Consider the following 12,398-nt stretch of genomic DNA (forward strand, 5'->3'; position numbering starts at 1 on the left):
GCCAGTGCTCCCCCGCCACACACCCTGTGCTGGGCACGTGGCAGCACTGGATGAAAACCTGACCATGTGGTCACTTGACACGGGAGACTTCCTGGAGAAAGGACCGGAAAGCGAGCCCCCTCAGCCCTCATTTCACGAGCAGATGATGGCTCGCCTTCAACGAGGGACACGGGCTCTGTGCACAGGCAGCTGAATCCCACCAATCCCAAGGGACCGATGCAGACCACATCTTGAAAACATCTGAGAACAATGTTCACCACCTTCCGAAGAAAATCATGGATGGTTGGAGTGAAAACCTTCATCTCCAGGAGAGTCTAGAACTCTTGTCCCAAGAATGTGAAGAGTGGAAGCAAAGGACACAGGAGCTGGCAGGGCTGAGCGCCCAATGGATGGATGTGACCACATCCGACCGAGCAAGAGCCGCTTCAGTTCTCTGGCCGATCCCATGCTGAAGGCCATCCAGGGCCCCCAGCTCCTATCAGAGGTCCTACAGAGGCCGGCACCCTGGAAACAGAGGGAAAGAGAGACATCACCCAGCCTCTCCATCAGAAGCCGATCTGAAGGGTCTCATTTGGCTGCTAACTTAAATGCATATGAAAGAGAAAAAGAAAAAGTATCCAGAAAACTGTGTGAAGAAAATCAAGTGAATGGCGTGCTGACGGGACAAAAAGACCATCTCCACGCATCCTTATGGTCTGAACATTCACAGCTCAACAGTGAGACTCAGGAGCTCCGCTGTGACGTCAGAAGCTGCGGAATCACATCAAGAGCACCCGAGGCAGCTTCTGAGACAGTCACTCAGGAAGCAAAGACACCACCGGGAAATTGAGAAAGGATGTCACCAGGTGTCTAGTGACATGAACTATACCCATCAGAAGTGCAGGAAGGAAGGATGGAGGTTGGATGAATGGAGGAATGGAAGGACAGATGGAAAGATGGGTGGGTGGAAGGAAGGAAGAAGGATAGATAAATGGATGGATACATGTAGGGAAGGAAGGTGAGTAGGAAAAGAAGGAATATTGTATTCTCTTCGCAAAAAGCTAAACCATCACAGACGAGGCTAACGGCCCCTTTGATGACCCGCTTCCCGGTGTCTCTTCCTGCCCTTCCCCGTGGAAACCTCAGCCCGTGGGAAGGCAGGTCTCCAGGACGTTTCAGTGTCCGTCCCTACACGCACACGCATCTGCAAGGAATGTGTGGTATTGTTTGGGGTTTTCTGCATGTGTCTTGCACCTTGCTCCGGTTGGTCACTCAGTAACAGCTGTGGAGTTTCCCCAGTCAGTTCCTACAGGCCCGTCTCTTTCTCGTTAACTACGGCAGAAGAGTTCTAGAGTTCGGGCCTGTCCCATGGCTTAATTGTTCAGTTCCCTACTGGTTGACACGTGGTCAGTTCCCAGGTTTCCTTTCTCAGCATCAGTGCTACAGCCCCCGTCCCTCTCTGTGTGCACAGGGGATGTGCATTCGTCAGTTGTTTGAAAGCCATGGGACGCCGAGTGACCAGCTCACTGAGGGCCCTGTGCTCATGGGACTTTGAATTTAGGAGTCTTCAGAATCTGCGGTTTCTTCTCCATTGGTTTAGATGTGACCTGGTGGGAAGGGGGGGGGGAGCTGCAGAATCGAATGGGACTCATTTCAGTCCCAGCCTTTTACAGCAGCTCTGGAACCTCGGGCACAGTGACTTGTCTTTCAGGGTTTAGGTGTCCTCTGCTCACCCCTCAGGGGACTGTCGTGAAGGCTGACTTACGTAGTGGGGGGGGCACCTGCCCTTAGGGGACCCCCAGTAGATACAGACGGTCACTGTCAAATGTAGTGTCTATCAGCCCGTAGGATCTGAGGTGTCCAGCTTAGACTTTCCACGCTGTTAACTTTTAAAAAGTGAATTTCTGGCAACTTCTCTCTAAAGTGACACTAAATCCCAAGCCAAAGCTTAAGAAAAATCTGAACATTCAGATTTCCTGCCACTTATAAGCCAGCACATTCTTTAAGGATTTCTTTGAGCCCTGAATAAGAACGGATGTAAGGTGCTCGGTGTCACAACTGGGACATGCTGGACAAAAGTTGATAATTATTATCTATTATTATTAATCATTATGTTAATAATTATATTTATCATTCAGTTCCTACCACTGTTATTAAGATGATGAGTTGAAAGGACTTGGAAAGGAAGCCTGAGTTGTTTTCCTGACGGGGACTTGCAGACTTTTTGGAGCAATTGACAGTAAGTGCAAAGGACAAGGTCAAAGGGGAAGAGCAACTGAGGCTTGGGCACCTTCAGGAATCATTTGCTCTCAACCTCGCCCAGGCTTCCCCCCGCCCCCTACGGTACCAAGGGACATGGTATCTGTCTTCCGCAGTGGCCAGGCTTGGCCAAGCCTGGACCTTTAGCACCTCCTGTTGCCCACTCGGCCACTGTCTTTGGATGCTCCGGAGAGCACGTTTGGGAACTAGTATCAACACTCAAACTTCGAGAAATGAATGTAGGAAAAAATCTTCCTAAACTGGACACCAAAAGCACAATCGCTAAAGGGAAGACGTGATCGATTAGACATCATTAAAGGGGAGGCATTTGCCCTGTGAAAGACGCCATCAAGAGAAGGCAAAGACAAGCCCGCAGAAACTATTTACAAATCACACCCCCAACCAAGGCGTAGTATCCAGCATGAAGGATCCTTGTGGTGCCGGGATAGGTAAAGAACTCCTGAAACTCAACAGCAAAATAAACATCCCAATTAGAAAGTGGGCAAAAGACACAGATTTTACCAGATGATACACAGGAAAAATAAGCTCATGAAAAGTTGTCCAACATCATTAGCTATCGGGGAAATGCCAAATTAGAGAACAAGGCAATATCACACACCAATCAAAATAGCCAAATTAAAAAAGAAAAAAAAAGATAGTGACATCAAATGCCAGTGAGGATGTGGAGAAACTGTTGGGTTGGCAAAGAAGTCCGTTTAGTTTTTTCCGTAAACTAAAAGATACGTTTTTCATTTTCACCAATAACTTCATTGATTTGGATATTTTGGGTATGTTGGCTATCTCCTGCATGGTATAATGTTGGTTGTTCTCAGTTAATGTCTCAATTTGATCACTATTAACTTCAGCTGGTCTACCTGACTGTGGAGCATCGTCCAGTGAGAAATCTCCAGCACAAAACTTCACAAACCACTTTTAACACGTCTGATCAGTCACAGCACCTTCTCCATAACACTGCACAAGTCTGTCTTTGTGTTTAAGTTGCATTTTTACCTTTCTTGAAATAATAAAACATAATATGCCAGAAATGTCACATATTTTCTTCCATTCTCAATATGGCTACATGAAAACTCAGCAATTTTTTAAGTTTTTAAAAAATGCACGCTCATATGGCAGCTGTTACAGTACAATCTAATAAAATTGTTTCAAATGAAGTTCAAGACAACTAAGTGCTACTAGAGTGGTCTTATGGGAAAAAACTAAGTCAACTTACTGGCCAACCCAATAATTTATCCACACATATGTTATAGACATTCCAAAAAACAAGGTTGGTAGTTTCTTTAAACAAAAAACCAAACAAACACGACACATGCACCAACCATATAACCCAGCAACTGCCTTCCTGGATATTTATCCCAGATAAATGGGATTCACATTCACACGGAAACCTGTGCACGGATGTTTATAGCCGCTCTATTCACTACCGGCCCAAACTGGAAACCACACAGATGCTCGTCAGCAGGTGAATGGTTAAACTGGGGACACGCACACCACCGGTAGGACTCAGCAGCACAAAGGAACAAGCCGCTGAGACACTCTGTAACCTGGATGGACCTCCAGAGAATGACATGCGTGAAAAAAAGCCAGTCCCCAAAGGTTACGTGCTATGTGGCTCCATTAACTTTACGTCCTTGAAATGACCAAACCATAGAAATGGAGAACAGATTGGTGGTTGCCTGGGGTCAGGGACAGAGTTGGGGGCGAGAAGGGGTTTGGCTATGAAAGGGCAACATGAGGGAAAGGGCAACATGAGGGAAAGGGCAACCTGGCGGTGATGGGAATGTTCTGTGTCTTGGCTCAATGTCCACAGCCTGGCTCAAGTTTGGTAACTTGTTACCCTTATGGGAACTAGGTAAAGAGCATACAGGCTCTCTCCGTATTAGTTCTTACGACTGCGTGTGAATCTACAGGTATTTCAAAATTAAAAGTTTAAGTAAATGTGTGTGTGTGTATAATATTGAATGATATCAATTTGTTGTGTTTATATGTCAGAAATGGCCTGATATTGATTGGTACTTTCATGTGGTTCAACTTAGTTTTTTTTTTTCCACTCAGCTGAATGAGTAGCATCCAGAACAGTTTGGCAGCTTGCTTTTCATTTTGCTCTACCACACGCAGAATATTCCAGACCAGTTCAAACACAGCTGCCTCCAGCTGCAGAACTACAATGCCATATTCTAGGTGGCCATCCCTTATTTTGACAGCTTCCTCTCTAGTGGACATTTTGGTTTTTTCCATTATTTAGCTTTTACGTACAGTGTTGCAATGTATTTCCCCCTCATACATCATTTGTCCTGTGTTCAGTGTGGGTCTAGTGATGAATTTCTAGCAGAATAATTGTTAGGTCAAAGGATATGTACATGTTTTACTTCAGTAAATGTTGCCAAATACCCCCTAAGGAGGTAGAACTAATTTTCACTCCCACCCAGAAGGCCAGGTATGAGAGATCCTGCTGCCCTCACTTGGCAAAGACAGTGTTATCAGACTTTGGTATTGTCTATTGTGATAATGAAAAAAAGTATATCTCATAGGAATTTATATTTGCATTTTTCTTATAATGCCTAAGGGTCAGAGTCTTTTCACATCCAGCTTGCAAACCTAATCTACAGCATTCATTTGCAATCGCCTAAAGGGATTTTGCTGCATATTTCTTTTTATCACATGGAGTATTTGCATACAGTGTGTTTGCATGCAGGGGAAAATTAAGAAATATTTGAAGATTAATTGCTACACCCGCACGCCAGCACCCGGCCCTCTGAGCCTCGCCGTCCCCTCCTCAGGCTACTGGGGACAGAATGACACTGAGAAATCAGAAATGTGCCTTCAGAGGAGAAGCAAGGGGACGTGGACAGCAGGCGGGTCAAAGAGCCGGGCGCCCTGGCTTGCACTTTCAGGGCTGTTCCCACGGGCCGCTGGGCGCTGGACCCAAGGACCCGTGAGCTTTGCATGGCCCGAGGGAAAATGCAGAATTTGTAAACGGCCGCAGAATGAACCGTGCTAACTGGCACCTGCCACTGAACTGAGCTTACTTTTTAGGAGTCTTTCAATCTCAAGGGCAAAATATTCTATTCTTAACAAATCAATAATTGCGCCTTTAATTTTTGAACATTTCAAAAATTACATATATATATTTCATGTATATTATATATTTCATATACAATAACATATGCCAACCAATTATTGTTAGTGTCAATTTAATGCCAATAGGAGTCCCCAGTTTGGGGTCCAGTGAAGAATGAAACTTTATCCAGTGTAAAATCGTGCAATTGTGATACAGCACGGCTGTGAGGCGGCCCTGGGGCCAGGCCCCTCTCTGGCTAGACAGCTCTGCTCCGCTCCTTGCCAGTCTGCTTTGCGCTGCGCTGCTCCACTCCTGCCGGCAGCATCTTCGGTGTTTCAGCTCAGCCAGGGAGAGACAGTCTTCAGCCTTCAAGGCAAGGTGTGGGCTCCTGGCCAGAGGGGAGCTGACTTACAGACAGAAGTCCCTGCTCCCGGTCCCTGATTGGTCTCTCCTCATGCAGATGAGGACTCCAAATCCCCACAGTTTGATTGGTCCAAAAGGCAGTGTTCTGATTGGTCAGAATAGAGTTGCTCAGCTCTGATTGGATAGGGAAACCTCAGTCCTTTTGGTTGAAATAGGATACCAGGAGCTCCTTGATAAGGGCCGGCTCCAATGGTAGGAACTGAGGGCAGGCATGGGGTTCAGGGCAAGCTTCTACCTGAAGTGCAGTTTGCGTGAGAGGCCCCTGTGTAGAAATGGCTGCCAGTCTCTGTTTTTTAAAAATTTGAGCCCAGTTAGTCACCCAGATCCCTTCTTGGTAGATATCTTCTTTCTCAGGGTTCATGCTTCTATATAGCAAAATTTAAAGAGCTGTTTATTTTACTTGGTCATTGATAGAAATAAAACATTCATTGAAACATCTGTTAAAGCACTCAGTGAAAAAGTATTTCTATGACTTTACAGACTCCTGGACCAAAGGCAATGAACTCTCTTGACCCAATAACAGATAAACAGTAAATGATAGAAGTCTCTTATTTTGAAAAATCGGTGGGACTCAGGCTGATAAGAAGCCTTTCCTGCATTCACAAATGCTAACTGGGAAGATAGTTTGGAACATTCCAAATGTTTCTTTTTTCTCTTTCTCCCCTGCCCCTTGTGTGCTCCTGGATAAGCACCAAGGCCTTGGACACCTCTGGTACTGAGCTGCCCCACCGTGTGCTAAGTCATGGTGGGCTCAGGCGGACCCCTGCACCACGGTCCCTTGTCTTGGGGATCCCTCTGTCTGGGACTCAGCGAATTAGGCCTATTCAAGGGAGCCTTCCTTAGCTGGTGAGATTTACCTAAGCAAGCATTATTTTCTGTCCTGTTTTTCTTTCTTCTTTTTTTCTCAAGCATAATTCAGATCTCAGGAAAGCAGGAGGAAGATAAGGAAATTGCTAGGAGACAAGCTATTTCTGGCTTCTATGCTGTGTAAATGATTGAAATTTTTTGTAATAAGCATGTGACACCTTTTTAAGAATTCTATTTCCCAGGTGTTGGGATGGTGACCCTACATCCCTGGAGACACATGAAATGTTCTGATTTTGACCTATTTTCCTTGTCTACTGTTCCTGTTCACTTTCATATTTATTTAGTTTTATTTCAGTAGTGGGAGGGGGTTGGAAAAAGAGGGACCAAACCAACTATTTCCTATTCGTCATTTTTATTCTAGAATAAAATATTTATATATATATGTATATTTAAATGCTCTTATTTATTTTTAGAGAGAGGGGAAAGGAGGAAGAGAAACATTGATGAGTGCGAGGAACATCAACGATTGGTTGTCTCTCACATGCGCCCCAACTGGGGACTGGGCTGCATGAGCCCTGACCAGGAATCGAACTAGCGACCCTTTGCAGAATGACACTCAACCAACTGAGCTACGCCAGTCAAGGCTTTATATACTTTTTTAATATGACAGTTATGGGATGGTTTAAAAGCAAAATTACAGAAATTTAAATTTTATATCGGATATTTTCTTTAAAGAAAACGGGTGGTACCTTTAAGAACAAAGACTGAGCCATATAAAAGGAGAATAGCAAAGGATGAAATGGCATTTGCCTGCCGTCAAATTCCATGAACACGAGGGCGCTTCCCAAGTGGAGCCACGAGGGGGAGCCTGAGGATTGAAAGACGTTTCTGTTTCCTGTTGTCAACAACCAGGCAGGCCCGGCGTACCCAGGACGCTGCTTTCATAGCTTCAGAATTTATTTCGTGGCCAAGAGCTCCGTGAAAAACAGACATTTCTTTTCATGTTGTTGACCACGCTATTTTGCTCAAAAACAAACAAACAAACAAACAAACCCGGGGATGGGGGCTGGGAAATGAATATTTATTTGATCTTGGATATTTGTATTTTTGCATAATCGGCCTCTGGAAAGGGTTGCCCTCTTCACTGTCCAGGCTAATAAGGTTTTGAGACGAAATGTTCCAACAGCCCAAGTACTTTAACTGTTTTTGTTATGAAACTTTTCAGGGTGACATGAAACCCTGCGGTATTTGTGAGGAGATCTATAAATGATGGATTGGCTCACCTCAAAATAGAACTGTAGTCGCTCCAAACTTTCCAGAAGTCGGAGCACAGTAACAGAATTCATTCAGGACTTGCTAATTTCCTACTTTAAATGGGTTACATAACAGAGGCGTCCCGCCTTCGCGCCTCTTGAAACTACCCATGAAGTGATGGCAAGAGGTATCATTAAACGCCAGAAATAGCTTTGCTAACCTCTGGGAAAAAGATGAGTTTTTTTCCTGCTATCTCCCCCTTCTTTTCACCCAAACATTGCATAATGTCAAAAAAGTCAACTCTTTCCGCGGGATTTAATTTCATCCTCTATGTGGCTGTGGTCAGAGGGGTAACTTAAGCACTTTGGGGGCTGGTGGATTTTTGGAGGATCACGCATTCCCAGCTCAGTTTTCATGCGAAGCCCTCGCAGACAAATCCACCCCATCTGGGGCTTCTCCCGTTCCCTCTTGCCCACCATCCCCGCCCACTTTGCTGTGGATGAGCTATCTACAACGTAGCGTCTTTTCAGAAAGCCTGACTTCTTGTAGGGATGCCAGAACAAAGCCGCTCCCTGAACTTTCCATATTGAGGTTTTGATTTCGAAATGGATTCCCCCTAAAACTTGGGCTAACTGAGTCATATGTGAAGTCGCCAGCCCCAAACCTATGCTTGAAGACCAGCCAGGTCTCACTTCTTAGAACTCAGCCTGCAGGTTCTTCTTGCTCACCCCAGGAACGTGGTGTTCCCAGCCTTGGCTGTCCGTTTTCAAGAGATTTAAGAGAAAAACATTTTTTTTTTCTTTTATTGGGTCCAGATAAGCCCAGGCATATATTTTTTTATTTCCTTCAAGAAAGATTGCAGAATCCAGAACATGAAAGGGGAACAGGGATTGTCTAGAATATGTTGACATTTTTATCCATTCATGAAATATTTACTGAGCACCTTTCTGTGGGTTGGGTTGGGCATCGTGCTTTGGGCTGGAGGTACAGTGCAGAACTATACAGATAGCTCCTGCCTTCATAGTGATTTTATTCTTCTATGTCTATGAGGGGTAACAAACTGTCCTAAGACAAGGCAGGATGAGGGGAGGGCAGACAGTGACAATCAGGTAAGAGTAAGAGTGGAGAGAGTGGGCCAGTGGAGCAGAAGCCTAAAGGATGAGAAGGAGGGAGCCCTGGAAACCTCTGGAGGAAGTGGCATTCAGGCAGCGGAGTGTGCAAAGGCCCTGGGGTAGAAAGGGCTGGGCATGTTGGAGGAACAGAAAGAGAGGCACATGGCTGGAGTGCTGAGACCAAGGGGTGTATGGAGAAGAGGGTGGGGACCATGTCATTTGGACTAAAAAGCCCTATATAAGAGCCGAGCATGCATCATTATTATTATTATTATTTACTTATTTAGCCTCACCCAAGGACACGCGCATCAATTTTAGAGAGAGGGGAAGGGAGGGAGGGAAGAGAGAGAGAGAAACATCAATGTGAGAGAGAAACAGCAATAGGTTGTTTCTCATGAACCTCAGCCGGGGACCGAAACTGCAACGTAAACTTGTGCCCGGAGAGGAAATTGAAGCTGCACCATGTTGGCGTACGGGACGACGCTCCAACCCACTGAGCCACACCGGCCAGGGCAGTAAGCATTATTAAAGGTAGCCTACCGCACATAAACGAGGTCAAAGGGGCTGCGCTTCACGCCTCCCCTTCTCCTTGGCCTCCCGGACCCTCCCCTGCCGGCTCCCACTCCCACCTCAGTGTTTCAGGGGGGCTGACTTCATCGACTGAAGTGATGCTAACTATGAAATAAAGGTCCTTGGATGGAGTTTCTTCTGGTTTTCCAGCAATTATTGCAAAGGGTCTCTCTGCTCAGCCCTGCCTGGGTGCAGCTGGCAGCCGCGCCTGCCCATGTGTCCTAGAAAGCAGGCCACCTGAGAATTAGGAGGCGAGCGTGGAGGGAGAACAGGTCGAGAAACATCAACTGGGTGCTGCTCTTCTGACGAGGTCCCACATCCAGAACTTGCCCAGTTGGGTCAGATTTCGAAGAGGAAGCCCTTTGCAGTCATGAGCTGCGTGCGGGAGCCCAGGCTGCGTTCAAATTCCTCCCGAAGAAAAATAATAACGAGAACAGGCTGTGGAAAAGAATGTAGTTAGTGTCTTAAAGATGGGCAAATATTCATTCTCATTTGTCCTTTTATGTGAAACAGATTTTTAAAAAGGCAATTGGAGTAGCTAATGACATCCAGAATCATGTTGTTTCAAGTGGGGCGCGGCGGGGTGGGGTGGGGGGGAGGTTAAATTGGCCCAAACAACTAATCAGACCCAAAGAAAGAGGTGAGTTGATTACCCTGGAAATTGCACAGGAATTCTTCAAAGACGTGGCCAGTAATTAGAGTGTAAGATGCAATTCTCTATGCACATAACTTAGCATAATTTTATTAGGCCTCTCATCACCCCCGGCATCAGAGAAAATCTGCTAGCCAGGCCGACTTGCGTAGACGTGGAGACTTTCGCTCTAAAATGGCCGCGTGCTTGAGGAAGACATCAGAGGAAGCATTATCTTTCTTCTGGGCCCTGATCGGGGGGCGGTGGGAGAAGAAAGGACTGTAATGCTGGTTTGGGGGATGTGCTGGAATTTGGGGGGTGGCAGCATGGGGCACCGTGCCATGAACCCAGCTGGAATTGAAACAGGCTTGTTTTGCATACTAATTCCCACACTGACTAAGTGAGTGATACGGGGCCGATTCCTCAAATTCTCCGAGAGCCAGTTCCTTGCCCGGTGGTAGGGGTGGGAGCTCCGCGCGTAAGCGTCGGCAGCCAGGCTCAGAGGCAGAGGCGGCAGCCCTAGGAGCATCAGTTGCTCTGCGCAGAGGGCCAGCCGCAGAGGGAGGAGGCATCGCGTCTCCCAAGCACAGACGTCCATAAAAACTGGTTCGTGACCCCAACACTGAGGTCACCCCCCTGGCTCGAGTTCTTCAAAGATTTCAAAGTTTGGGCACAGAGGTAATATCCCACCTTGACTCTTCCCACCCGCCACTGGCCCGGCTTCTCGTCCCCCAGCCTGTGCTCTGAGCGGGACACGAACCTGCCTCCTGGGTGCTGGGCTGGCCTGGGCCTCCCTCAGGGAGCCTCCCCCCCACCCCCGCCCCCGGGCTGGGGTGGACGTGGCCAAAGGAGAAAGAGGACCTCCTGACACCTCCACTGATACGGGGATTTGGGAGGGAGAATGAGATTAAGACATTGTTGAATTAGCAAAGCATTAAAAAAATTCTTACATGAAAACAAAGTTATGAATGGAATGGAATGGAAGGCGAAGTTTTCTTGAGTTAAAATAAGCCCCAAGGCTTGAGAGACGTGACGAGGGGTGTGGCCAGTGCCTGTGGGGACAGGGCTTCCTCCAGGGTTTCTGCCCTCCAGGAATATTTAGGGGCAGCTTGGGTGGAACTGACTTCCCGTTCCACCCTCGGGCAGCCTGGGCCTGGCTGATGGTGAGGGCTCAGCAAACCTCGGTGACGCGGAAATGTTTTTTTAAATTGTGGTAAAATATACACAGCACAAAAGTTACCATTTTAACCATTTCTGAGTATATAGTTCATTGCTGTTGAGTTTTTTTAGAGTGAATTCTGGAAGACGGAAGAAGCTGACTGAAAAAAGTGGCCCTTGACTTGCCATGGCATTTTTAAAAAATCCTTAACTGAAGATATGTTTTTATTGATTTGAGAGAGAGAGAGGAAGGGAGAGAGAGAGAGGCAAGGCGGGGAGAGAGAGAGAGAGAGAGGAAGGGAGAGAAATATGAATGTGAGAGAGAAGTATTGGTCAGTTGCCTCTTGTATGCACCCCAAGTAGGGATCGGACCCACAACCCTTCTGGTGTTTGGGATGACACTCCAACCAACTGAGCCACATCAGCCAGGGCTGTCATGGCATTTTCAAGCTAAAAATGAGAAAAACAACACCGAGAGAGGCTGAGATGAAGCCAAGCCCACAGAGCCACAGAGACTGTTCACAGCAGCATTATTCACAATAGCCAAAAAGTGGAAATAAACCCAAATGTCCCCCAGCTGATAAAGGATCAAGACAATGGGATGTGTTCACACAATGGAATATTATTCAACCTTAAAAGAGATTGGCGTACTGATCCATGTTACCACATGGGGAGACCTTGAAAACACTAAGCTAAGTGAAACAAGCCAGACGCTAGAGACCACGTATCACATGATTTCATTTCTATGGAATGTCCAGAGCAGGAAATCTATAGAGACAGAAAGCTGATCGGTGGTTGCCAAGGGCTGGGGAAGATAGGGGGAAGGAGGGGAGACTACTGATCAGTACAGGGTTTCTTTTACGGGTGATGGAAATGTTCTATAGTAAGATTGTGAGGATGGTTGCACAACTTTGAACACACCAGAAACCACGTAATCGTATGCTTTAAATGGGTGAACTTTGCAGTATGTAACTTATATCTCAGTAACACTATTTAAAAAAAAAACCCTACCAAGCTATTTCCTTGAGTGACAGTATCATTTTCACATGGGCGGCAGCAACGCATGGGAGGACCGTTGGCTCTACTGTTGGTGCCATTGTTTTTAGCCGTTCTAGCAGATGTGCTG

The sequence above is a fragment of the Pteronotus mesoamericanus genome, unplaced genomic scaffold (assembly GCF_021234165.1).
Source record: "Pteronotus mesoamericanus isolate MK-2021 breed Mesoamerican mustached bat unplaced genomic scaffold, CSHL_Meso_final contig_25, whole genome shotgun sequence".
In the NCBI taxonomy this organism is placed as follows: Eukaryota; Metazoa; Chordata; class Mammalia; order Chiroptera; family Mormoopidae; genus Pteronotus; species Pteronotus mesoamericanus.